General features: G+C 39.6%; 1 protein-coding gene across 2 annotated transcripts in view; it reads left to right on the top strand.

Annotated features, from left to right (window-relative positions):
* The window catches only part of TMEM108 (transmembrane protein 108), a 609,399-nt gene that overhangs the window by 245,621 nt on the left and 337,589 nt on the right, over positions 1-26,189 (top strand). For both annotated transcript variants that reach the window (XM_082392730.1, XM_082392731.1), the window contains one exon: positions 4,475-4,589. The gene's annotated coding sequence lies outside the window, so the exon portion shown is untranslated. The remainder of the gene's footprint in view (positions 1-4,474; positions 4,590-26,189) is intronic.

Genomic DNA, 26,189 nt, shown 5'->3' with positions numbered 1-26,189 from the left:
GAGAGATTAAGAGTCTGACCTGCATGCCTAAGCAGTAGCGTCCTTTGAGCAGGATCTGTGTCACATTGTGTAAATCTAAGAGCCTTCACGTTGAGAGGGGTCTGAGCACCTTCCCTGGGACGCTTGCTGTAAGATAGAGCGGGATAACATTGCCACAGGTGGGGGCACGGGTGAGATCATCTGATACAGAAGCATGGGGGTAAAGGAGAGCTAGGAAGTGTTTAATTCAGCAAGGCTCAGCCTTGAGGAGCCTTGAGGAGGCATTTCTAGGCAGAGCCGCCTCACTATTGGCTAGACTGGCTGGGCTTTTTGTGGCTTACAGAAGACCTGCCCTTCACGATGGGGGCTCCTGTGGAGTTCTGTGTGTCAGATTGTAAGCATCAGTTATGCTTGTAATGTGCTCTAGAAAAGAAAGGCTCACAAAGACACAAATCTAGGCTGCCATTCTTTCAGATCCTTGACATGTCACCCACTGGCTTCCAGAAAACAAGTTGTGCCCTCCCTACCAGTAGATGGCACTGCTGTCTCTGGGAATTCCTGGAAGAGATGAAATATAGAGGTGGCAAACCAGCAGTGTGTAGCCTCTAGTATAGATTTTGAAAGGCTGTATCGGTTCTCAAAGAAAATCTAAAAAAAAAAAAAAGTTCTGAAAGCCAGAAATGTTGCTCTAAGGTAGGGATGGTGATTGTGGGTGGGAATGGTGCCATTACTCTGCTGGTTGTGTGTGGGAGGTGGAGAGGGTAAACTGACAATTAAGCCTCATAGCACAGGTTTTGAAAGTACTTGGCATACATGTTGGCTAATTGAAAATGAGGTTGAAATCATGATTCAATCAAAATTCCCAACAACTTCATAGTTTCTACTTCTTTGCTTATAAAACTAGTCTCTACACGTGGACGGGACTATGGAAATACATGTCTAACTTTTAAACCTGATCAGTATCCAATAATTACATGCTCTGAAGATAGTGGTGAGGGTATTAGTTAAAATAATGCTCGTAGCTACTGTACTTCAGCGCTGTCCACAAAGGTAGGTCAAAGTTATTTTGAATCCTAAAACTTAAAAATTCCTAACAAGTATTTTAAGATATTAAGATTGTATTAACAATTCAAATCTTGAACTCTGGTTTCATTGACCTTTTTAGCCAGGGTTCGTTCATCTATTCCCCTGTTTTGAAATACCTTTTTTGTTTTTGTTGTTGTTTTTCATTTTTTGTAATTGACTGTTCTTTGAGATGGATTTTGTAGCCATGATATTTGAGGGAGGTAGTACTGTTGCTAGTGAGGTTGCTGTGCATACGAGCTTTGACCCTACTGGAGGCATAGAACACTGCTGCTGGGAGTCATTACCCCAGTCACCTGCTTCCTCGTGCCATCCCCATTCTATGGCTCAGCTTATTTGAAGTTTATTTCTGTCTCTCTTGAAGTGAACTCATGAGCTAGGTTCTACTACCAGTGCCAAATCCTAAAATCCTGCTGATGCTAGATGGCAGTAGTCAGAACAGTCCACTAACACTGCCTCATCATGTGACCTCAAATACATTTCTTTGCCCTTCAGAACCTCAGTTTTCTCACCTGGTCACTGGGATTGGTGAGATGTGGTGCATGTCTCTTAAAATCCCTTCTAAGTCTAAAATTCTATGGCCAGGTGAGTCTTATAAGGTATTTCTGAAACCTCTGAAAAATTCTCATCTAGAAGGTATTTTCATGCAGTGAACCTAGGGCAAAAAGAAATCTCACTAATATTTCTTCTCAGAGAAATGATTGTGCATTGTCTTAGAATCCTAATAATTCAGAGTTGTAAGAAACCTAGGGATGGTTTAGCTCAACCTTCTCATTTTACAGGCAAGGAGTTTCACCTCAGAGCTGAGTGACTTGACCAAGCTAACAGAGCTAGTTAGAGAACTAGGACCCAAGCTTGGGCTTATGTCAGTCTTGCCTTCTCCAGTGCTGTGTTTCTTCACCTGCCATCAGTACACAGAAGATGCTGTGTCTACAGGGCTGGAGCCAAAAAAATTCTGAGTAATTCCTTAATGTAGGTTTTAAAGCCACAGCATGACTAGTGTTGTGTTTGGGCAGAAATTCAAGGTCAGGCTTCTTTTTGCACCTCATTCTTTTCTTCTCTGACTGTTCTTGAGCAGCATTGTTACTATACATCCTTGTATTTTTAAAACTTTTCTGCATAACCTTTCCTGTAAGAAAAAGCTTTCATCATCCTAGAAGAGTCATTCCCCAATCAGATGTTTTTAAATTGGGTCCATGGACTCTTGAGGGCTATGTGGATAGAAGAGTATTTCCATATAATTGGCTTCCTTTGTAATCTTATATATTTTCTCTATGCATTTAACAGATTATTCTAAGAAGGAGCTCCTTAGGCTTCAATAGATTGCCAAAAGGAGGGGAGGGTCCATGGCACAAAAGTAGGGTAAAAATTCTAGGGTCTAGAATAGGTTCTGGGAAATGGCCAGGATGTGAGAATTTTTGAGGTGCTAGAGACACTATGGTGGAAGAGAGTTGGGGGTGGAGTACAGAAGTAAACCTATAGAAGTTCTTAGAACATTTTACCTTTATTAGAATGCTTGAAATTACTCACTAAATGAAGATGCTGATAATAACATTTTACCCATCTTAATGATGGATATGCAAGTATGGATTTCCATTTATCATTCCTTGCTCAGTAAGTACGCCCTCCTAATTTCACCAAAACACTTGCAAATTTATATGGCTTTATCGGAGACATGCATACTAAGAGGCTTCCTTCTTCCCCAATCTGATTTGATTTCCAGGTAAGTCAATGCCTTTCTGATTTGGGACTTGGAGTTTGGACTCCTGTCTCTCACTGCTGAGGCCCTATGTTTTACTTTCTGCTGTTAACTCCTAGGACTCACCATGATCTCAGAGATGGAAAATAATTTAGGTGTCGGGGATAAAAAATCTTGAGGTTCCTTTATTTGTCTCCAGGGTTGACTACAGAAACCACTGCTCCTCCTCAGCTAATTATTTCCTTTCCCTTTTTTATTTGCAATCTCAAATTCTCTTTTTCTAATTGTCCCCTAATAGGAGTGACTCAGTGTGTATATATGGAAACTAAAAATTCTTGTTTTTGCCAGAAGGTATACAGAAGTTAATTTGTGTTCAAGTCACATTTTGGACACATGAGATATAACTTTGATGGAAATCACTATGTTCTGAAGAACGTCTGCTTGAAAATCTCAATGTCTGTCCTGTAACCCCCTCACTTACATTTGGTACGATGGTGACCCATGCTGGTGAATGCTACCTTCTGGTACCTTTTTAGATTTGGGCCAGGGTAGCATTTATTCTCGCTTTAGCAGAAGAATAAAACTACCTTTTCTTCTTCAGAAGGAAAAGAAGAATTGAATATATGTAATAAGAGAAGAAATAGTCAAATTTCTGGATTCTAATTCCAGCACACTAAGTTGTTCTGAGAGTTCGGGGACATCGTTGACTTCTCTGAGTTTGTTTCCTTGTCTGGAATATAAGAGGGGAGAGCAGTGACCACTTAAATCCTTTCCAGTTCCAAAATCCTGTGACTCTATGAAATTTTACCTGGTACCCAGGCTAAACATATCCTGAAAATGCTGGCTAGTTGGGAATTCATGTATAATCAAAGTCGGTGCCAATATAATAATTCTTTATATCTGCAAATCACTTTGTGGTATACAAAAATATTCTCTAATTTTAAAAATCTCTTTTCTACTTAAAGTGTGGTCAGAGAACAGCAGCATTGGTGCCATCTGGGAGTTTGCAATCTGCATTTTATCAAGATGCCCAGGTGCCATGCATGTACTTTAAAGTCTCAGAAGTGCTGTTTTGTCTCATTTTGAATCTCACGTTGACACACCAGTCAATGAAGGAAGCAGGGTATTTCACAGATGAGGAAACCAGATCTCAGAGTTGTTAAGTAACTAAGTCAAGTTCACTGTGCTAGTGTCTCACCCAGAACTCCATACTCTAAAACTAACATTGTCTTCTTTGTTGGGCTGGAGTCAGGCTTGTATGAGACTGATTACTAGCTACCCAGCAACCCATGGGCTTAGGTGTGGCTGTGTAACTGAGTGGAAGCAGAAGAGGGTTGTGGTCCACTTTTAGGAAGAAAACACAAAAAGAGAACACCCATGTGAGTTCCTCCATGTTGTTTTACACTCCTCGTAGGCTGGACTGGAAAGGACCCCTGGGGGATCTTGGAAGCTGTGTCTAAGGATGGCAGGACTTTTGTCAGCCTGGGTGCCTGGATCACTGATCAAGGAGGGCCCCTCCACTGTTCACTTGTCCAGTATGTATACAAGGACCAGAAACAGACTTTTACTGAACTAGAGCTAGTATATGTGTTTGGGTCTATGTGTTAAGTAAGTACTTAGCCTACACTAGCAAATTCACTTGAGCAGTAGCTTGGGACTTGAAGTTACGGATCTTCTGGCCTAACGCATTCATTCATTTTTCGTCTTTGGTAGTTGGTAATTGATCGGTTGTGGTCCACCATGCAGAAGTGAGTGGTGAAAGGCAGCAGAGCTGATGGGTCGCAAGGATGTAAGTGCGTTTGAAGGCTCTCACACCCTCTACTCCAGGGTAAGTCAAAAGCATTGTTGCCATTGTTGCTCTGGTTTTACCCTTGTCTTAACAGCCTCTTGGAGTCAGCGCAATGGGGTGCCCTGTTTGTGAAAGGTTCCCAAAGCCTTTAGTGATTCAGCTCATAAACACCATTAAGATCAGCACTTACAAAGCTAAAACCATTGTCAGGGTGATGGGATGGAATCTCTGCATGGGAATATCTCAGCACAAGAAGTTTTAGTGAGTTTGTGTGGGATATGATTTACGTGGGTGGTGAGGGTGTTGCTGGGCCTTCCTGAGATACACTGTAGAGGAGGGAACTAGGCCTGAGTGCCACTTTCCTGTAGCCGTATCATATTGTTAGCTCTGCTGGCTCAAATTCCCCTCTCTCAGCATACTCCCCCTCCGTGGATTACTTTGCTTAACTTTTCCTGCATTAATCACTTTTCTTTTTGGGATGGGAGGCGGAAACAGCTTACCAGAGAGTTGATGATTCCCAGTTTGGTGGATAATAGCAGTAGCAAAGCACGTGGTTTTGCCCATTCCATTTTATTTTATCCAGTGTCACTGGAAGTCACATGTCCATTCCCTCCTCATCTGTTTGCAGTCCCTAGTGCAACGGATGTAGGCACTGGGAGCATTATAACCAAAGCTGGCTTTGGATTTTCATTTGTCCTGAAGATTTTTGAGACCAAAAGGAGAAGAAGTTCACTGTTTGGTGTGCCCTTCTCAGAGACCAGTGGAAGTCTGGGAGGGAGGGGTGGAAAGGACATCCAGTCCTTTCTGAACTCTCTGGCTTCTAGAGCTTAAACTAAAATCAGACTCACTGAAGAGAAAATTATAGTTAATACAAATCTAAACAGAGCTAAGGATGGTTAGGAAAGAGGGGGACAGGAAGTTATATAAAAAAAATAAAAGTAATCAGCTGAAAAACTGGATGGAGGGTTGTTTTTAAGCATCTTATTTCAATACTGTGGAACCCTTGCTGATAACGTCCCATTACCCAGGCTCAGACAGAGGGCACCCAGAAAGGCTGATGTCCTTCTGTGCCTCACATGGCTCAGTAATGAGTACAATTTACTGAACAAAATAGACAATTAGGGGCTGTAGACCTCTGGAGATTCCCATAAGCATACATCATTACTGCTCTGGAGTGATGTGCATGCTTAGAGATAAGCAAAGCAGAGAAAAGGCAGCTGCAAAGCACATCAACAACTGAAGAGTCCAAGTGAGTAGCCAGACACAGACCCCAGCTCAGTGCCTGGGGGTCGCTAAGGAAAGGACCTGGTATTGGCTAAGCTTTCTCATTAGAGGAAAGGAGCCACACTTTGCCAGCTTTCCTCATTTTCCTCTGTGGCTCCCATATATTTTCCATTTTAAAAGTAACTAAAAAGTATAGCATGCCAGAAATAACACTGAACTGGCATGTTTCTTGTGTAAATATTGTACAAGGATCAAATTACAGAGGGAGCCATTCTTTATTGACTAGGGGCCAAAGAAAGTAGTGCTGGAGATGCCAGAGGATCAGGGGTTCTCATCCTCGGCACCACTGACATGCTGAGCCTGGCGATTCTTTGTTGTGGGCTGTCCTGTGCATTGTAGCATGTTCAGCAGCATCCTTGGCCTCTACCCACTAGAGGCCGGTAGTTCCCCCACTCCATCCCACCACAATCGTGACAATCAAAAATGTCTCCAGACACTGCCAAATGTCCCCTGGGGGGGAAAACTGCCCCTGGTTGAGAACCACTGCTGGAGGTGTACAGTGACTTAATCTTGCTCTGAGTTTCTCTGGGACTGTATTTTAATCATTTAGCCTCATTTTGCTCCAGTTTCCCTACCTGTAAAATGGACACAGCATTTATAACTCAGCACCCTAAAGAAGGGATGTACATAGTGCTGTGTGATTACTTGGGAGCTCTATAAATGCTAAGAAATATCTGTCTCCCCAAATTTCCAGGACTCAAGGATCACTCTTAATCCTTGTGAAGGCAGTAGCTGAGGAGCAGGAGAGTTTGAAGGGTGAAGGGTTAGTGGTGTGGGAAATGATGAACAGTACTGGATTCTGATTTTACTTGAGAGCTTCATATTCAGCTCATTTCAATAATATACTCGTGGATAAAGGCTTTTTTTTTGGAAAGTTAAAAAATGGGAGAGTGGAGGAGGGAGAAGGAGGCTGTTTAGAAGAGCAGTCAAGGAAATTGCTTTTGACCAGGGGTTGGGGGGGTTGTGGTAATCTCTTAATGCTAAAGTGACTCATGTATAATCAGATCAAAGGACATAAAGAAGTAACCCCCCCAAAGAAAAATATCCTCCCAAATGACTACTGATCCTAGAACAGATTTTGCAGGTAATACAACAAAGACCAGAGAATGTTTGGAGAAATCTGTTTTTATTCTAGCACTTTTACATTTCTGTTTCTTCTCCCCTTTGGAATTATGGAAAAGGGTTTATCTTCAACTCATGCTCTTTGAATGATACATAAAATGTTTTAATATCACAGGTGTTCTGATAATCTTCTAGAACTCTGTGTTGGAATGGTGAAAAAGGCCATCACCCTGACTTAGGCCTGAAGCAATCACGTTATTTTACTAGAAAGCCTCAGTTTAACTCTAAGGAAGGGCAAGTGCAGGGATTAGATGTAAACTCTCCTGGCAGATTTGTGTTCAGCCTTGCTGTGTTTCTGGTCCCTGCAATTATTAGGTACACTCACAAAACTTACAACAAACGCTACCATATTGACACAGGCACAGTGCGGACAGAGAGCGTTGCCATCATCAGAGGGAATTCTGTTGGATAGCACTGCTTCAGTCTGGAAGGACCCTATTTGTCAGAAATGCACACTTGTAGTGACAGCAAGTGCGCTTGTTATAACAAGACCTCACCTCATTTAAAACAGGATTGCATTTTGGACTTCTCCATTCTTGGGCACTTTTCAATCTGTGAGTGGCTCTTGCTGAACTTTTTACCTTGCTGCAGCATCTGTCTGTTACAGAAAGTGCCATGGGCCTGTCTCTCTGACATAACTGAGCGCACTGCCTCAAAAATATTTGTGCTTTAATCCAAGGCTGCTGAGCTGTCTCTTTCCATCTGGTCTCTCCATGCCCTGACCCTTGGTGGTGAAGCTAGTTTGTGCAGGATGTCTCTTTTGATACTGCCTAGAGCATAACGAAGAGTCTGGGAGAAGTGGCGAGAGAGTTTTCACCTTCCCTTCTTCCAAGCCCCAGTGTGGCTCAAAAAAGTGTTTCATAAGAAGGTATTAATTCACAAGTTTAATCTCTCAAGTTTAATCTCTGAGGAGTTATCCCCTAAAGAATTAGTCTCTAGATTTTCCAACAGACATATTATAGTACAAATTTAGTAATTAAGCCCTTTAGCAACATGGAAGAATTTTCAGGTGATATTATCTATTAGTAGCACCAACATTAGTTGCTTAGAAACTACCATAATTAGAACAAAGGAAAAGATGTGGAAATAAAGACACACATTTTAAAAGATGTAATTTAAATCTGAGCCCAAGACTGTTTTGCGTGGTAGCAGGAGAGAACAAGGAGTTTGTGTGCTGTGAGTAGTGTTCCTGGAGGCGAGGGGAAGGAGGTAGCCAGGGCGAGGTGATCCCCGGACAGTCTTCACTCGACTGCTTCACTTCTGATGGTGCAGTGCTGGTCCTCTTACTGCCCTCCTCTCTTCATTTTGCCTTTCTGTCCTGCTTTGGTCTGCTGGGAATGTTGGAGGGGGCTCAGTGTTTCTCAAGGGAGGTGCTGTTAACATTTTGATACAATGATTCATCATCGTGTGGAACTTTGCTGTCCATTATAGGACATTTAGCATCCCTGGTTACTAAATACCTGTATTACTCTAACCAAGTCATTGAGTCAACCAGCATGGCCCCTCACATTTCCAAATACTGTCTGTGATTGAGAATCACTGGTTGCTAGAGAGTTGAGTGGGGTGTTTTGTTAGGAGGGAGGAGCAATTAGAGTTGCAGAAGGTGCAGTGCTCCGAGGGGCTGGCTAATTAATTTCTGATATGACCTGACCTTTTCCCAGTGCTGGAACTGCTTTGGGAGCCAATCTTATTTTTTAGGGACCAGAAGAATCAGGTTTTGCCAGTGGAAAACTTGGTCCCTGAACCTTGAAATCAACCAAGAAGTCACAGGGGGGATTCTGTCAGTGCCACAGAGGGTGGAGAGACTACTAAGGCTCCCATAGGATGCTGGGTTTTTATTCTTGACTTAACTGTGGCTGAACCTTCTAGATCTACTGAAAGTAAATGGTGGTCTACATGTGGCAGGGATCGACTGGGAGAAAAAATGCAGCAAGGGCAATTTAAAGACAGTCCAGGGGAAAGGGGCTTTGCCAGCCATTTCTTTTCTTTCTCTGTGATTACAAAAACTGGCAAAGTAGCCCTAAATTTGTGAGGTTATGTGTAGACTGTCAGATGGGAGATCTGAGATTGTTTTATAGTTAGTAAAGAGAAAAGGAACACTTTCAGGCATCTTGCTGTGGGGCCCCTATAAATGTCTTTGATTATGAGAACAGAAACTCATTCAAGTTACCTTAAGAAATGGAAGGCTTAAGTAAGGATGCATGAGAAAATAAAACAAATGTCAGACATGTGGCAAGTTGGGAGGAATCCCAGAGGCCTTTCAGGATGAGAAAGAGCTGTAGTCTGGCCAGACCTCATGGAGACAGGACCTAACTCAGGACCAGGAAGATTGTCCCCTGATCTGTTGCAACTCCAGCATGTATCTGCACTAACAGTACTTGATCAGTCCACATTCTACTTCTTGACCATTAACATGGCTCAGCATTTCCATTTTGGCTTCTCTGCTCAGGTCTTCCTGTCGCCACAACCTAACTGATGGTCTGTGTACGGACCAAGAAGGAAAGGAATATGATAATTCTGTAGTAACTACCATCCGTCTGGTCAAAGCTCTTCTACCAGGCAGTCTTAGGGGTACTCTCTTGTTCCACACAGCTGTGGCCTAGGTCTTCTTGCCTCAACAAGGACTGTGGTTTCTCTGGAAGGAAGCAATGGTGGGGTAGACTGATAGAACATGAGACCTCTCTGGTGTAAGGACCCTGAATTCTTAATTCTTGGAATCAATATAAACAGTGTTTGTGGGTCATGTGTATAATAAAGAATTGGAAGATTACTTTCAAAGCCTACACATTGAGTAGCAATTGTGAAAAAGCCTGTATCCTTTTTTTTTTTTTTTTTTTGAGGCGACTGGCTGCATCCCTGTGCAGAATGGTAGGGAAATTGCTGGGCTAGATGGTTGGGAAATGAGGAGTTGTATTTTCCATATGGGTATCTTATTTTTTGCATCTGTCAAATGTGATTCTCTCAACCACCCATGTATCCCACAGGAATAATGGCTGGGTGGCTGTCTAAATGTTGAAAGACGTTTTGACATCTCTGACAAGTGTTGTTCAGTAGCTGGGTTTGTAAGATTCCAGTTCTGACAAAGGAAAATAACTTGGCTTATTACTCCAAAGATAAATTCCATATAGATATTGTCATTTTGGGGATTACCGCCTTACAAAGCAGACTTTAAAATGTTTTGTGTTGTAGTGTGTTTTGTTCATTTACCCCTAATCTTGGAGAGTTAGTTTCATTTGAACCAGTGATTGAATATGACTTTACAAGGGAGTGCATTCTCATATTGCAGAAGGCTCTGTCCCTATTTATGATTCTGTGACAGGATAAGAATGATGGTTCCAGCTCCATGGGCCTGCACAGCTGTGAAGGGTGTGCCCTGTGGTAGCACAAACAGTGAGCACTTTGGCTCACTGAATCTACTGAAGGCTCTTACTCTTCTCAAGTAGCTGCAGCACGGTGGTGCCACATACAGAGAGTCAGTATTTCCTTGGATGCAGCTTCTTTTGAAAGAGGCAGAAGAGAAGTGCAGTGGGGCTTCTACAACTGCTGGTTGAGGAAAGAATGTACTCTGTTATTGAAGGATCAGCTTTCTCACCCAGCTGCTGCCTACTAAGGGGAAAGGAGCAGAGATGAATCTTTTGCTTCAGTTTCTCTTCTTACTCTGTGAAGATCCCTATCCCCTCTATTGAATTTTTTTAATGAGAAGGGAAAAATAGAGCATTGTATCGAATTAGTTTTAACGTATATATTCGTGTTTCTTCTGAGCAGGAAGATTTGTATACAGATAACCACATATTTCCAGATTAAAATCTTCAATTTTTATTTTAAACAAGTGCTAATCTTACTTTATCTTTAGTTTATACTGTAAGTCAAATTTGTGCATATCTAATTTATTTTTTACAAAAATAAAACAAAATTATGTTTTTTCTCATAGAATCAGGAATTAATTTGCAGCCCCTGCATGAAGATTCTGTAGCAACAGTAAAGGCATCTGCTCTCTCTAGGGTGTAAAGAGATTCTGAAAGATGGCTGAGGCCCCAGATCCTGAATCCTGGGATTTTGTCCTGCTGTAGTCCATTCCTTGTGAGGTTGTTGGGGGATAAATGTGCTCGAGAGGCAAGGACTGAGGACACAGATGCTTGAGGGGAGGGCTGAAACCTCCAGCTTTAGTGAACTGTCCTGTTCTTCCCATGAGCCACAGGAAGGGGTGATAGATCCTACTCAGGCCTTTTCCCTCCTGAGCACATCGTTGAATCTTGGCCGTCAACTTTCCAAGAAACACAGCTGTGGCTAGAGTATTGGGTTGGCCAAAAGGTTCGTTTGGTTTTTTCTGCAAGATGGCTCTAGTAGCATTTAGTTGTCTTTAACGTCATTGAAACAATTTTGTTAGATTGTATTGTGACAGCTGTCATATCAGTGTGCATTTTAAAAAAAAATCAAAATTGTTGAATTTTTGTGTAGCCATTTTAATATTGAAGATGGAAGAAAAAAAGCAACATTTTCGGCATATTATGCTTTGTTATTTCAAGAAAGGTAAAAACAAAACTGAAATGCAGAAAAGGATTTGTGCAGTGTATGGAGAAGGTGCTGTGACTGGTTGAACATGTCAAAAGTAGTTTGCAAAGTTTCGTGCTGGAGATTTCTCGCTGGACGATGCTCCACGGTCAGGTAGACCAGTTGAAGTTGATAGCAATCAAATTGAGACATTAATTGAGAACAATCAATGTTATACCATGCTGGAGATCGCCGACATACTCAAAATATCCAAGTCAAGCGTTGATAATCATTATTTTGTTTGCTTTATTATGTTCATCGCTTTGATGTTTGGGTTCCACATAAGTTAAGTGAAAAAAACCTTCTTCACCGTATTTCCACGTGCAATTCTCTACTTAAACATAACAAAAATGTCCCGTTTTTAAAACAAATTGTGATGGGCAATGAAAAAGTGGATACGGTACAATTATGTGGAACAGAAGAGATGGTGGGGCAAGCAAAATGAACCACCACCAACCACACCAAAGGCCCGTCTTCATCCAAAGAAGGTGATATTGTGTATATGGTGGGATTGGAAGGGAGTCCTCTATTATGAGCTTCTTCCAGAAAAACCAAGCAATTAATTCCAACAAGTACTGCTCCCAATTAGACCAACTGAAAGCAGCACTCGACGAAAAGCATCCAGACTTAGTCAACAGAAAACACATAATCTTCCATCAGGATAACGCAAGACTGTGTGTTTCTTTAATGACCAGGCAAAAATTGTTATAGCTTGGCTGGGAAGTTCTGATTCATCCACTGTATTCACCAGACATTGCACCTTTGGATGTCCATTTACTTTGGTCTTTACAAAATTCTCTTAATGGAAAAAATTTCAATTCCCTGGAAGACTATAAAAGGCACCTGGAACAGTTCTTTGCTCAAAAAGATAAAAAGTTTTGGGAAGATGGAATTATGAAGTTGCCTGAAAAATGGCAGAAGGCAGTGGAACAAAAGGGTGAATATGTTGTTCAATAAAGTTCTTGGTGAAAATGAAAAATGTGTCTTTTATTTGTACTTAAAAACCAAAGGAACCTTTTGGCCAACCCAATAATATCTTCAAACATGACTTCTTATCAGCATGTCCCCCTTAAAAGAAGTTTCCTGCATGAGGAAGAAGGCAGACCAGGTGCATGCTTCCCTTAGCTGTCAAAAGCTGTCCCCTTTCTATTGGAAAGAACACTTATTAGATCACTTCTGAAATTCTTAATTATTGACATTAGTAAAATATTTGCCAAACATTAAACAATAGGACATTATTAGTAACCCCCAATTAGTGTCTTTTACTTTGAGAGCCCCAAATCCTGTGTCAGTATGGTACTGGACTTTAACTTCTTGTTACTTCTGGTGTTTCTCTAAATGCCTTCCATCTTTTCCCTTCTCTCACTAACCCTGTTACCTGGTGTAGATCCTTTGGTCTCTTTGCTCCCTTTCTTACATCTTTTTTGATTTTCAAAGTTCTGTGATTCCCAGCAGCCTGCAAGACAGTGTGCTTCTTAACTAGACATAAAGGCAGTCCACAGTCTGACTCCAACTTACTTTCTGACTTTGTACTTTTTCTATGCACAAACTGCTCCTTACTCAGACTGGTCTTTGGTCCCATTGTCTACTCTCAGCATAGAATGCCCTTTCTTTTCAGTGACCATTTGGTTTGGTAGCATTGAAAGACCTTTATCCTGTTAGCCAGATCAGCATTTCCATCTGGTCTCTATCAGATTTTAGAAAGGTGACTTTGGGCAAAATATTTAATATCTCTCAGCCTCAATTTTCTTATTTGTAGGATGGGATTCATAATAACGCCCTTATAGGCTGCTTGTGAGCATGGTACCTGGGTTACTCCCTCGCCCGTGTCCTCTTTTCTTCCTGCCCAGCACAGAGCTCTGTGTGCAAGCTCATCATGTGTGCTTGCTGATGAAGTTACTGAACATCAGAATTGCCCAGCTGATCTGAATCACATTTCTTGATTAGCCATCCTCTGCCTGCTACTGCCACACCTCTAACCACATGTTTCTTAGATAAGACTCCAGCCCCCCAACTCTATCAGTAAGTACCTAAAGATATGCTCTCCTAGGGTATGGAGAAAGGGGACTCTTGTACACTGTTGGTGGGAATGTAAATTGGTGCAGCCACTATGTAAAACAGCATGGAGGTTCCTTAAACTAAAAATAGAGTTACCAAATGATCCAGCAATCTTACTCCTGGGCATATATCCAGAAAAGATGAAAACTCTGATTCGAAAGATACATGCACCTCAATGTTCATAGCAGCACTATTTACAATAGCCAAGGCATGGCAGCAGTCTAAAAGTCCATCGACAGATGAATGGATAAAGAAGATGCAGTATATATGTACAATGGAATATTACTCAGCCATGAAAAAGAATGAAATAATGCCATTTGCAGCAACGTGGATGGACCTAGAGATTGTCATACTGAATGAAGTAAGTCAGAAAAGACAAATATCATATGATATCACTTATATGTGGAATCTAAAAAAATGATACAAATGAACCAATTTACAAAACAGAAATAGACTCACAGACATAGAAAACAAACTTATGGTTACCAAAGAGAAAACGGGGAGGAGAGAGGGATAAATTAGGAGATTGGGATTAACATACACACTACAATATATAAAATAGATAAACAACAAGGATTTACTGTGTAGCACAGGGAACTATGTTCAATATCTTGTAATAACCTATAATGGAGAAGAATCTAAAAATAATATATATGTATGTATAACTGAATCATTTTGCTGAACACCTGAAACACTGTAAATCAACTGTATGTCAATAAAAATAAATAAATAAAAATGAAAAAAAAAGATTGAAAGAACTTGGTTCTTTGAGAAAAAAAGAAGATACTGTCCTCCTTCCACCTGTGATGGTGAAAATTATCCTGGACCCTCATAATGTCCTGGTGTATCTGCCCACATCAGAAATTGAAGGCAGTTTCAGGGTCACTCCATACAACGCTGAGCACTGATTCATTGTCTTCGCAGTTGTTTCCTCTCATGTATAGTGAGATTTATCATGAAGATCAAATGCTATGATTACAGCTGTCATCATAAGGTATACCTCTTTAAAACAAACTTTTCCAGCGCCCAACCAACAGGCTTTTTATTCCAAACATCATTTAATAAAATGCAACATGACATTAACAGGATTGCTTGTACAAACCCTTGGAATTCATTTAAGCAGACTGTGCCCCATATTGATTCTCAGTTATAGCACGTTTAACATGAATAAACCTGCCATTGTTCTCAAACAATGGTGTTGCTGTCCTGGCAGCTCTGCCCTTCTCACTGTAGAGCTGAAAGCATATCTGTGTTTCTTTTGTTCACTCTATTTAAATTATGGTTTTACACCTCTTGCTCAAATGATTTTAAGCCATATGTTAGGCTTATAAATTGTAGTTTTTAAAACCTAACTCCTTCTGGCCCTTCTCACTCTTTCTTCCTCTTTTTTCTCCATTTTCCTTATTGTATCATGCACAAAATAAGGCTTTAAAATTTTTTTCTACTCAAGGTGAGAATAACTTAAATATTGCTTTTCTGGTTTGATTTTTTTTTTTTAAAGTTTAAAAGTTTTTAGCATGGGCTGCAATTTCATATGTATGTGTGGGTCTCATTGCATTAATTTTGTCTCTTTTTTTGCTTTTTTAAAAAATTTGTATTGGAGTATAGTTGATTAACAATGTGTTACTTTCAGGTATACAACAGAGTGATTCAGTTATACATATACATATCCATTCTTTTCAGATTCTTTTCCCATATAGGTTATTGCAGAATATTGAGTAGAGTTTCCTGTGCTATACAGCAGGTCCTTGTTAGTTATCTATTTTATATATAGTAGTGTGTATATGTTAATCCCAATCTCCTAATTTATCACTTCCTCCCACGTTTCCCCTTTGGTGACCATAAATTTGATTTTGAGATCTGTGAGCCTGTTTCTGTTTTGTAAATAAGTTCATTGGTATTTTTTTAGATCCCGCATATAAGCGATATCATATGATATTTGCCTTTCTCTGTCTGACTGACTTCACTTAATATGGTAATCTCCAGGTCCATCCATGATGCTGCAAATGGCATTTTTTCATTCTTTTTAATGGCTGAGTAATATTCCATTGTATATATGTACCACATCTTCTTTATCCATTCCTCTGTCGATGGACATTTAGGTTGCTTCCATGTCTTGGCTATTGTAAACAGCTCTGCAATGAACATTGGGGTGCCTGTATCCTTCTGAACCATGTTTTTCTTCAGATATATGCCCAGGGGTGGGATTGCTGGGTCATATGTTAGCTCTAGTTTTAGTTTCTTAAGGAACTTCCATGCTGTTCTCCATAGCGGCTGTACCAATTTATATTCCCAGCCAGTGTAGGAGGGTTCCCTTTTCTCCACACTCTCTCCAGCATTTATTGTTTGTAGATATTTTGATGATGGCCATTCTGACCAGTGTGAGGTGATACCTCATTGCAGTTTTGATTTGCATTGCTCTAATAATTAGTAATGTTGAGCATCTTTTCATGTACTTTTTGGCCATCTGTCTGTCTTCTTTGGAGAAATGTCTATTTAGATCTTCTGCCCATTTTTCTGTTGGGTTGTTTGTTTTTTTGATATTAATCTACATGAGCCATATGAGAGAAAATATTTGCTTGAGTTTATTGATGAGAGGCATAAGTACAACTGTGTGGGTTTTTCTATGGAAAAAAAAAATCCAGAAAGTTCCAAAAAGCAAAACTTGAATTTGCTGCACACTGACAACTATTTACATAGCATTTACATTGTATTTACAACAATTTACATAGCATTTACATTGTATTAGGTAATACAGAGGTATTAGGTAATCTAGAGATTACTTAAAGTATACGAGAGGATGTGCGTAGGTTATATGCAAACACTGTTATTTTATATAAGGGACTAGAGGGTCTGTGACTTTTGGTATCCCAGCAGATACCTAGGGACGACTGAATTGTTCTTTACAGATCTTTTTTTTGGAGAAGAGTTATGATAGAGTTTTTTGTTTGTTTGGGGTTTTTCTGGGCTAGTAATCAGAAAGATTATCTAGTGTAACTTCTTTGAATGGAGAGATTTTATAGGCAGGCAACAGGAGCTCCCAACCACTTCTCTCCATGAGCACTGATGGAGGGAGTGCCTGTGTGTGAGTGTGTTTTAGGGTGGAAAAAAGGGAGGGTGCTAACAATAAACTGGGACACTGGGTTGCACAAAGTTGTTTGTTAATCCTTTTGAAGGGGAGACACCAGAGCTCAGCCATGTGTCCTTCCTCACAGAGTTATTCATAGTTGGAGGAGGCAAGAAATATACAGCCTCTGATCAAGTTGGATATTTTTTAAACTTGATTTTGCGTTTTTTATATTACGGGCACCAGGATGAGGACAGCAACGGGAAGGAGAGGTACAACAGCTGACATGTAGCCCCTTTGTGACTTGTGTTAGGTGGGGTATCCTACTCCTTCTTCAATTTTAAATAACCCTCTCAATTTCCTGCCCTGTGGGCTGAGAACTTTTCTCCTGCCGGAAGCTCTCCCCTGTTCCCTCAGAATTTAGGAAGAAGAGAAGATGGGGTCAGACTTACCTGAGAACGATTGATAGCCCCTCTGTGGGTTTGTTCCTGAGGAAGGAAAAAGAACTTGCATCTTACTTTACTTCATGTCACACCCTGCTTGACCCTCAAATCGCTGCTCTCAGATGTGCTCTCTCCGCCACATCCTGCCTGTCTGGGTTTCCCTCCCTCTCTTTTGTTTTGCTGCTGGGCAGGCCACTAAATGTTGTGGCTAATCCCTTGTGCCTACAATCCTTCTTCCCAGGGTGAAAAAGATGGGAGAGGGATGCTCCTGAGGGGTGAGAGGCCCAACAAGAAGAGACCTAGAGGTGCCAAGGGCAAAGCCCTATTTCCCAGTTCAGCGCCAGGCCTCCCTGCCTACCTGCTTCTTTGGGCATCACAGTTTAAGGCCACATTTTGGAGCTAGGAGACTTTGTTACTTATTGGAATTTTTTCCCCTCAATTACATATTTGTCTCCACAGTTAGACACTGAGTCTCCACAGGCGTGGACCCTGCCATGAACTTCTCTTGCATTCTTTGCATGGCCTACACTGTAGGAGGCACGTGGCAGGGCCTCAGAATATGGGGGTTTCATTGCATTAATAGTTTGTAGCCTATCTTACTCATTCTCTTACCTTCACTTAATTACCATTTTTATCTGTTTCTTCAATGACCACCACTTGCTTGGTTCTCCCTGGAGAAGCATTTATTCTTCCAGGTGGGTCAAACTCTGCATGCCTCCAAAGCTGTCTGCAGTAGGATTGGTTTGGCCATAAAGCTGATAAAGTCAGCTTTATCTGTTGAGCTGAATCTTACCTTTTCCTCTCTTGTAACCCTGTGAAGAGCCTGCAATCTCAGGAACATGAGGCTCACTTTTTACTTAAGGAGCTTCCTTAACTACCAGGAGATGGAAGGGCCTGAGTTCTTTTTCATCAGGTCTCACTTAAATTGACTGTGTGGTTAGAGAGTGTCCTTTCACCTCTGTGTAGTGTACTTTAATAATTGAGAGTCACCCCAGCTCCCTTAATCATATCACTTACTCTGTTACTTTTGCTTTCATTAAAGTCGTCCTATTCCTTTGTCATAGTTGTTTAATGCAGTTTTTTTTTCCCTAGCCAGACTCATTTCTTTGAAGGGCAGGGACAAGACCTAATCCTTATTTATCCTTGGCTACCCTTTTTCTCCCTATAGACCAAGCGTAAGACTCCATTCAAATTAGGTGATCCATAAGTGTTTTAACCTAATTAAACCCAAGCATTTATAGAGTTCAACAGCAAGAAATGCCTTTAATACATTAGCTTCTAAACACACCTTAGAGGTCATCAGGTCTACCTCTTTTTATGATCAATTTATTGATTCAGTTACTTCTTCATTCATCCCTCCCTCCTTCCCTCTATTTTGTACCAGGCACTGTGTAAGGAGCAAGGGATCTGAGGTGAATATAGACGTGGAGCTTACTATCAAATGGAGAAGATAGACAATGAACAAATAATTAAGTCTGAAAGCTCTAAGTACTGGGAGCTACAGAAGCCCACCACGGGGAGCTGTCTTAGGGTCCAAGGAGGCTTTTGTGAGAATGTAAGGTTTAAACTGGGGATTATCAACCCAGAGAAGGGAAGTGACTTGCCCAAGGCCAGTCAGTAGCTCCTGTGTAGCAGAGCTTGGCCTGTAACCCAGATTTCTACCCTGCCCTGGGTTTATTCCCCTGAATTTCGTGAGAATGCTGTGAAAACTCTCATTGTTAAAGTACTTTGATCTTCTGAATTTCATTGTGTACACACCTCTTAGCTATTACATGACTAGCTTACATTTTGATGAGAAAACCTTATATATTTTTTCTTTCCTTGCCACCTGTGAAGCAATGTGCAATGCTTTAGTACCTTCCCTCCTTCTGGAGTAGTTATTGGCTCGCCTTCTATTAACCTTCTCTCAATCCTGTGATAGTTTATGTTCTTCATAAGTTTTAAGTCTTATTTAATTTCCCCTAACTCATTAGGAGATTTTAAATTTTGTCCTACAGGGTGGTAAAAATTAAGGACTCAGGAACTATAGAAATTGAGAGTGGCCAAAAGATAAGTGATGATAAATAAGAACTTTAATAAAAATTTCAAATTTTCAGAATAAACTTCAGGGGTTCTCTGAGATGAGCCTCAAGAGTAGAGACTGGAAAGGGATCTTTTTGCCAATTTTTCCTAACTCTTCAAACCTTGTTACATAAGAGGGCTTGGCTAGAGATGCCAACTGGCAAAAACTAAGAGAAATCCTCATGTATCTACGCACAAATTTTTCACGTAGTATGCATGGGAGGAAGAGCAAGGCAGTGGGGATGGAGTCCTTGGAAGGAAGATGTTAGAAAGGGGCCCTCTTAACCTATAGATAGAGTGGGTACTCTGCATTGGACCTGTACAGATAGTCCTACGATAGAAACATTTTATCATTCGGTATTAGTTTGCAGAGAAATACAGAAAATATGATTTGTGCAAGATCACACATCTGGTTAATGAAGTCTTGAACTGTGTGGAATTGTCTGCAAAATGTTTACATTTAAGGGCATTTTTTTCTGGGTGGGTCTGTTTTCATAAGATTCTCAAACAGGGTTCTCATCACAGAAAGGTTAAGAATAGTGGTACTAGCAGAAAATACTGATTTTAAAAAGTTTGGAGTGATAGAATCTTTCCATATGTGTCATGAAAATCAGAAATTGTTTAAAAATTGCTCTTTTATAGTATAATAAAAGCTTACACATGACAAAAATCACAAGATTTAAAGATGTGACTAACTGAAAAATATTTAGAGCATGTTTATTGTTAATATCTCTAACATGCAAGAAGAAACACATCGGCAGTGTGTTTCAACAACATGATGGTGTTGGCAAGAGTGAAGACCTCTGGAAGGCTATGGTTGGTTGGGTCTATGTTGTTATAACCTTTCTGGAGGGCAGTGTAGCCGCATACATAACTATGTAAGATGTGCATACACTTTGGTTGAGCAATTCAACTTCTAGAATTTGTATAGAGAAGGCAATTGTACAGCTACTGAAAGATGCACGCACAGAGATACCCATGGCAGGTTTGTGTTTGATAAGAAAAAACTAGAAATAACCTAAGTATCCATTAGTAGGAGACTTGTCTCTAAATAATGGTACATGTCTACGATGGAATACTTGGTAGCCATTAATAATGATAAAGTTCTTCTGAACAGAGAGCCCGGAAATGAACCTACACTTATATGGTCACTTAATGTATGACAAAGGAGGCAAGGGTATATAATGTGGAAAAGACAGCCTCTTCAAAAAACAATGTTGGGAAAACTGGACAGCTACATGCAGAAGAATCAAACTGGACTTTTTTCTCATACCATGTACAAAAATAAACTCAAAATGGGTTAAAGACTTAAATATGAGACCTGAAACCATAAAACTCCTAGAAGAAAACATAGGCAGTACACTCTATGACACTGGTCTTACCAATATTTTTTTGGATCTGTCTCCTCGGGCAAGGGAAACAAAAGCAACAATAAACAAATGGGACTATATCAAACTAAAAAGCTTTTCTCTGTGAAGGAAACTATTAACAAAATGAAAAGGCAGACTACTGAATGGGAGAAGATGTTTGCAAATGACATATCCTATAAGGGGGTTAATATCTAAAATATACAAAGAACTCATACAACTCAACATAAAAAACATAAACTCTATTAAAAAATGAACAGATCTGAATAGATATTTTTCCAAAAAAGACATACAGATGGCCAAGAGAAACATGAAAAGATGCTCAACATCACTAATCATCAGGAAAATGCAAATCAAAAACCACAAAACCTTACACCTGTCAGAATGGCTATCATCAAAAAGGCAACAGATAACAAATATTGGCCAGGATGTGGAGATAGGGGAACCCTTGTGCACTGTTGGTGGGAATATAAATTGGTGCAGCCACTATGGAAAACAGTATGGAGGTTCCTCAAAAAACTAAAAATAGATCTATGATATGATCCAGCAACCCCACTCCTGGGTATATATCTGAAGAAAATGAAAATAGTAATTCAAAAAGATACATGTACCCCGATGTTCATAGCAGCATTATTTACAATAGCCAAGACATGGAAACAACTGAAACATCCATTAATAGATGAATGGATAAAGAAGACACACACACATACACACACATCCATATACATACACAGACTGGAATATTAGCCATAAAAATGAAATCTTGTCATTTGTGATGAGATGGATGGACCTAGAGGGTATTATGCTAAGTGAAATATGTCAGGGAAAAACAAATACCATATGATTTCACTTATATGTAGAATCTAAGAAAAAAAACAAATGAACAAACATTACAGAAACAGAGTCATGGATACAGAGAATAAACGGTCTGGTTGCCAGATTTGCGGGGGTTTGGGGGACGGTGGGTGAAATAGGTGAGGGAGATTAAGAGATACAAACTTCCAATTATAAAATGAGTCACAGGGATGAAATGTACAGCATGGGGAATATAGTCAATAAAATTGTAATAACTTTGGGTAACTAGTCTTATTGTGGAGATCATTTTGTAATGTATAGAAATATCAAATCACTATGTTCTAACATAACTAACATAGTATAGTATGTAAATTATACTTCAATTAAAAAAAGGTACTTTATTTTTATGGAAAGATATCTCTGATAAATTAGTAAGTTAAAATAATTGTGATCACAGAAAATCTTAAATAATGTGAATCCATATATATAAAATTGTTTTTATATATGTATGTGGGCAGAAGGAATATTGAATAACATCTTAGCAGTGCTTTTTTCAAGTGATTTTTATTTTTGTTTTGGTATTTTGCTGTGTAATTTAAATGCTTGTACAATGAGCATGCCTCATTAAAATTCCTAACAATACTTAAAACCTGCTTGGTCCTACTGATCAATTGTTTGTATCACCATCTAAACGAGGTAGCATGTTAACTGGGTGGAAAGGACTGGACATTGTTTTTATAGAACATCTATTAAGTTCAACTTGATATACACTGTGACATTAGGTGATAGGGATACAGATAAGTGTCTTTGTTGCCTAGGAGCTTAAAGTCTAGAATAATTCCAAAGTGATATGTTATCAAGTAGGTCTGCAGTTCTGTGGCATGGAGTATGTAAGTACTTGCCAAGCTTTTATGATGGCATGTGTATTCAAATTTGTCATTTTACCTTGAGTGTTTACCCACATGTGAATGGAAAATCTGTGAGTGCTTCACTTTGAAGGAGATATTTTGGCACAATTTTATGGACCTCCAGAATCATTTAACTGAGTGTTGCTAACAGTTTTGGCACTTATTTTTAAAAGGAGCTAGCAATTTCTTTCATTGGCAATTCATTAGGTATCCTAACCACCTGCAATTTAAATCTGGTAGCATGGACCCTGAGTCTTCTCCATGGCAATGCTGGAAAGTTGGGATGCATTTTCTAGAAGAAAAAGTCATTTATTAGCTTCGCAAATAAAATGAGTGCTTAGTCATTCCTTCACCCAGTTTTTCTTTATCTGACGTGGATGTTTCCCTCTAGCATCATCATATTGTTGTTGTTTTTAATAGATCTTTATTGGAGTATAATTGCTTCACAATACTGTGTTAGTTCTGTTGTACAACAAAGTGAATTAGCCATATACATACATATATCCCCATATCCCCTCCCTCTTGAGCCTCCCTCCCATCCTCCCTATCCCACCTCTCTAGGTCATCGCAAAGCACCGAGCTGATGTCCCTGTGCTATGCTGCTGCTTCCCACTGGCTTTCTGTTTTACATTTGGTAGTGTATATATGTTGATGCTACTCTCACTTCACCCCAGCTTCCCCTCCCCACACCGTGTCCTCAAGTCCATTCTCTATGGCTGTGTCTTTATTCCTGCCCTCTCACTAGGTTCATCAGTACCATTTTTTTTTTTTTTTTTAGATTCCATATATATGTGTTAGCATACAGTATTTATTTTTCCCTTTCTGACTTACTTCGCTGTATATTGACAGACTCTAGGTCCATCCACCTCACTACAAATAACTCAATTTCGTTTCTTTTTTTTTAAATTAATTAATTAATTTATTTATTTACTTATTTATGGCTGTGTTGGGTCTTCCTTTCTGTGTGAGGGCTTTCTCCAGTTGTGGCAAGCGGGGGCCACTCTTCATCGCGGTGCACGGACCTCTCACTATTGCGGCCTCTCCGCACAGGCTCCAGACGCACAGGCTCAGTAATTGTGGCTCACGGGCCCAGCTGCTCTGTGGCATGTGGGATCCTCCCAGACCAGGGCTTGAACCCGCGTCCCCTGCATTAGCAGGCAGACTCTCAACCACTGCGCCACCAGGGAAGCCCTCGTTTCTTTTTATGGCTGAGTAATATTCCATTGTATATATGTGCCACATCTTCTTTATCCATTCATCTCTCGATGGACATTTAGGTTGCTTCCATGTCCTGGCTATTTTAAATAGTGCTGCAATGAACATTGTGCTACATGTCTCTTTTTGAATTATGTTTTTCTAAGGGTATATGCCCAGTAGTGGGATTGCTGGGTCATATGTTAGTTCTATTTTTAGTTTTTTAAGGCACCCCCATACTGTTCTTCATAGTAGCTGTATCAATTTACATTCCCACCGACAGTGCAGGAGGGTTCCCTTTTCACCACAACCTTTCCAGCATTTGTTGTTTGTAGATTTTTTGATACTGGCCATTCTGACCGGTGTGAGGTGATACCTCATTGTAGTTTTGATTTGCATTTCTCTAATAATTAGTGATGTTGAGCATCTTTTCATGTGCCTCTTGGCTATCTGTATGTCTTCTTTGGTGAAATGTCTAGGTCTTCTGCCCATTTTTTAATTAAATTGTTTGTTTTTTGATATTGAGCTCCATGAGCTGTTTGTATATTTTGGAGATTAATCCTTTGTCCATTGTTTCATTTGCAAATATTTTCTCCCATTCTGAGCATTGTCATTTCGTCATCTTTATGGTTTCCTTTGCTGTGCAAAAGCTTTTAAGTTTAATTAGGTCCCATTTGTTTATTTTTGTTTTTATTTCCATTACTCTAGGAGGTGGGTCAGAAAAGATCTTGCTGTGGTTTATGTCAGAGTGTTTTTCCTGTGATTTCCTCTAAGAGTTTTGTAGTGTCTGGTCTTACATTTAGGTCTTTAATCCATTTGGAGTTTATTTTTGTGTATGGCATTAGGTAGTGTTCTAATTTCATTCTTTTACATGTAGCTGTCTAGTTTTCCCAGCACCACTTATTGAAGAGACTGTCTTTTCTCCATTATGTGTTCTTCCCTCCTTTGTCATAAATTAGGTGACCATATGTATGTGGGTTTATCTCTGGGCTTCCTATCCTGTAGCATTGATCTATATTTCTGTTTTTGTGCCAGTACCATACTGTCTTGATTACTGTAGCTTTGTAGTATAGTTTGAAGTTGGGGAGCCTGATTCCTCCAGATTTGTTTTTCTTTCTCAAGATTGCTTTGGCTATTTGGCATCTTTTGTGTTTGCATACGAATTGTAAAATTTTTTGTTTTAATTCTGTGAAGAATGCTACTGGTAGTTTGATAAGGATTGCATTGAATTTGTAGATTGCTTTAGGTAGTATAGTCATTTTCACAACATTGGTCCTTCCAATCCAGGAACATGGTATATTTCTCCATCTGTTTATGTCATCTTTGATTTCTTTCATCAGTGTTTTATAGTTTTCTGAGTACAAGTCTTTCACCTCCTTAGGTAGGCTTATTCCTAGGTATTTTATTCTTTTTGTTGTGATGGTAAATAGGATTGTTTCCTTAATTTCTCTTTCTGATTTTTCGTTATTAGTGTATAGGAATCCCAGAGATTTCTGTGCATTAATTTTGTATCCTGCAACCTTACCAAATTCATTGATTAGTTCTACTAGTTTTCTTGTGGCATCTTTAGGATTTTCATGTCATCTGCAAGCAGTGACAGTTTTACTTCTTCTTTTCCAATTTGTATTCCTTTTATTTCTTTTTCTTCTCTGATTGACGTGTCTAGGACTTCCAAAACTATGTTAAATAAGAGTGATGAGAGTGGACATCCTTGTCTTGTTCCTGATCTTAGTGGAAATGCTTTCAGTTTTTCACCACTGAGTATGATGTTTGCTGTGGGTTTGTCATCTATGGCCTTTATTATGTTGAGGTAGCTTCCCTCTATGCCCATTTTCTGGAGAGTTTTTATCATAAATGGGTGTTGAATTTTGTCAAGCTTTTTCTGCATCTATTGTGATGATCTTATGGTTTTTATTGCTTAATTTGTTAATCTGGTGTATCACGTTGGTTGATTTGCGTATATTGAAGAATCCTTGCATCCCTGGGATAAATCCCACTTGATCATGGTGTACGATCCTTTTAATATGTTGTTGGATTCTGTTTGCTAGTATTTTGTTCAGGATTTTTGCATCTATGTTCGTCAGTGATATTGGTTTATAGTTTTCTTTTTTGTGATATCTTTGTCTGATTTTGGTATCAGGGTGATGGTGGCTTTGTAGAATGAATTTGGGAGTGTTCCTCCCAATGCAGTTTTTTGGAAGAGTTTGAGAAGGATCAGTGTTAGCTCTTCTCTCAATGTTTGATAGAAATCGCCTGTGAAGCCATCTGATCCTGGACTTTTGTTTGTTGGAAGATTTTTAATTATAGTTTCATTTTCATTACTTGTTATAAATGTGCTTATATTTTCTGATTCTTCCTGGTTCAGTCTTGGAAAATTGTACCTTTCCAAGAATTTGTCCATTTCTTCATGGTTGTCCATTTTATCGGCATATAGTTGTTTGTAGTGTCTCTTATAATCCTTTGTATTTCTGCGGTGTCAGGTATAATTTATCCCTTTCCATTTCAATTTTATTGATTTGCGTCCTCTCCTGTTTTTTCTGTATGAGTCTGGCTAAGGGTTGATCAATTTTGTTTATCTTCTCAAAGAACCAGCTTTTAGTTTCATTGATCTTTGCTATTGTTTTCTTTGTTTCTACTTCATTTATTTCTGCTCTGATCTTTATGATTTCTTTCCTTCTACTGACTTTAGGTTTTCTTTGTTCTTCTTTCTCTAGGTGCTTTAGGTGTTGTGTTAGATCGTTTATTTGAGATTTTTCTTGTTTCTTGAGGTGAGGTTGAATTGGTATAAA

The sequence above is a fragment of the Balaenoptera borealis genome (assembly GCF_965194805.1).
Source record: "Balaenoptera borealis genome assembly, chromosome: 5".
NCBI classification, from domain to species: domain Eukaryota; kingdom Metazoa; phylum Chordata; class Mammalia; order Artiodactyla; family Balaenopteridae; genus Balaenoptera; species Balaenoptera borealis.
The sequence above is the reverse complement of the archived record's forward strand: the minus strand, read 5'-3'. Positions and strand labels throughout refer to the sequence as shown.